This window comes from Triticum dicoccoides, chromosome 1A, assembly GCF_002162155.2.
Source record: "Triticum dicoccoides isolate Atlit2015 ecotype Zavitan chromosome 1A, WEW_v2.0, whole genome shotgun sequence".
NCBI lineage: Eukaryota > Viridiplantae > Streptophyta > Magnoliopsida > Poales > Poaceae > Triticum > Triticum dicoccoides.
Window position 1 is genome coordinate 158,000,130 of NC_041380.1, and position 2,516 is coordinate 158,002,645.

Below are 2,516 nucleotides of genomic sequence, written 5' to 3' on the forward strand. Positions count from 1 at the left end.
CGGGCCAGTGCTTGTCTAAGTGTTGGTCCGAACTGAGTAGACTGCGGGGCCACCTCGGGGAAACTTGAGGGCTGGTTTTACTCGTAGGATGTCTCATCCGGTGTTGCCCTGAGAACGAGATATGTGCAGCTCCCATCAGGATGTCGGCGCATCGGGCGGCTTTGCTGGACTTGTTTTACCATTGTCGAGGATGTCTTGTAGAACCGGGATACCGAGTCTGATCAGAATGTCTCGGGAGGAGGTCTATTCCTTCGTTGACCGTGAGAGCTTGTCATGGGCTAAGTTGGGACACCCCTGCAGGGTTTTGAACTTTCGAAAGCCGTAACCGCGGTTATGGGCAGATGGGAATTTGTTAATGTCCGGTTGTAGAAAACCTGAAGTTGACCTTAATTAAAATGCATCAACCGCGTGTGTAACCGTGATGGTCTCTTTCCGGCTGAGTCCGGGAAGTGAACACGGTGTTGGAGTTATGCTTGGCGTAGGTTGTTTTAGGATCACTTCTTGATCATATTTTATCGACCGTGCTTTGCCTTCTCTTCTCGCTCTCATTTGTGTATGTTAGCCACCATATATGCTAGTCGCTTGCTGCAGCTCCACCTCATACCTTTTACCCTACCTATAAGCTAAAATAGTCTTGATCGCGAGGGTGCGAGATTGCTGAGTCCCCGTGACTCACAAATACTTCCAAAACCAGTTTGCAGGTGCCGATGAGACCGTGCAGATGACGCAACCAAGCTCAGGAGGAGCTCAATGAAGATCTTGTCCTTTGTGTTGTTTTCGTTCTAGTTGATCAGTAGTGGAGCCCAGTTGGGGTCGATCGGGGACCTTTGTCGCATTTGGGGTTCTTCTTTTATTTTGGTTCCGTAGTCGGACCTTGACTGTATTTGGATGATGTAATGCTTTATTCATGTATTGTGTGAAGTGGCGATTGTAAGCCAACTATGTATCTCTTTCCCTTATGTATTACATGGGTTGTGTGAAGATTACCTCGCTTGCGACATTGCTTTTAATGCGGTTATGCCTCTAAGTCGTGCTTCGACACGTGGGAGATAGAGCCGCATCGAGGGTGTTACAGTACGGCTTATGTCGTTTGAGAGTAACCCACCTCGAAGCCTTTGAGAGAGAATTCCTTACGAGGATAAAGCCCTAAACACCCAGAGCCAAAGAGTGTTAGGCATCACTTAAGTCTTCCTGTCAGTGTGATCTGAAGACTTATTACACTTGAGGACTGTGAATCCTCCAGCCGGTTAGGCGTCGCGTTCTGAGCATCCAAGAGTCATTGTGGATCGCCGGTGAACGAAGTCTGTGAAGGTTTGGAAGTCTACCTTGAAAGACTTACCAGAGTGATTGGGTGAGGACTGGGTGTCCTTAGCTCAAGGGGAATAAGGTGAAGACGAGGTCTTCTGAGTTGAATCTCAGCCTCCCCAACCAGACGTACAGTTGTCACAGCAACTGGAACTGGTCCAACAAATCATTGTCTTCAACGAGTCATTGGTTTCATCTTTCCCTTCCCTTTGCTTACTGTTGGTCCTTGTGAAGTCATTGTATGATTGCATTATCTTTTGTCTTCACTAAGTGACTACTTGTTCTGATTGGCTTCACAATATCTTCCTACCTGATCTTACTACCTAGCTGCTATTAGTGTAAGTGCATCTAGTGCCACCCCTAGTTGGTTTTGGAGTATTGACGACAAACTTAGTTGAGGGACTAATGTGTTTGTGAGAATTGCAGGATAACACAGGTAGAAGTCCCTCATTGATTCGGTTTTCCTACCAGAGATGACCCCTAAAAATGTATGAAGACATTGATGTCAAAGGTGGTATATGAAGATATTCACATTGAAGACTATGACAAGAGAAGACATCGCATGAAGCCTATGGAGCTCGAAGACTTAGATCTTTCATAGTTCTTTTTCTTCTTCTTTGTTGAGTCATAGGAACCATCGTACTGTTAAGTGGGGTCCAAGAGAACCAGTCAGAATGACTGAAGTGATGCTTAACCAAAACCTATGTCTTCGAGTGAAGACTATGAGAGCGAATGTTGTCCAGAGTCAGACAAGTCAGCTTTGCTTGTAGCCCAAGTAAAGTTGTCGTGTGAGTTTGAAATCTGACCGTTGGAACACGTGTCAGTTCCTTAGTGACCCAGGGTCATTTCGGACAAATCAGGTCGGGTTGCCTAGTGGCTATATATAGCCCACCCCCTACAACCATAAACGGTTGGCTGCTCAGAGTTAGAGTACGGCTTTTGTTGTTTGAGAGCAACCCACCTCGAAGCCTTTGAGAGAGAATTCCTTGCGAGGATAAAGCCCTAACCACCCAGAGCCAAAGAGTGTTAGGCATCACTTAAGTCTTCTTGTCTGTGTGATCTAAAGACTTATTACACTTGAGGACTGTGAATCCTCCGGCCGGTTAGGTGTCGCGTTCTGAGAATCCAAGAGACATTGTGGATCGCCGGTGAACGAAGTCTGTGAAGGTTTGGGAGCCTACCTTGAATACTTACCAGAGTGATTGGGCGAG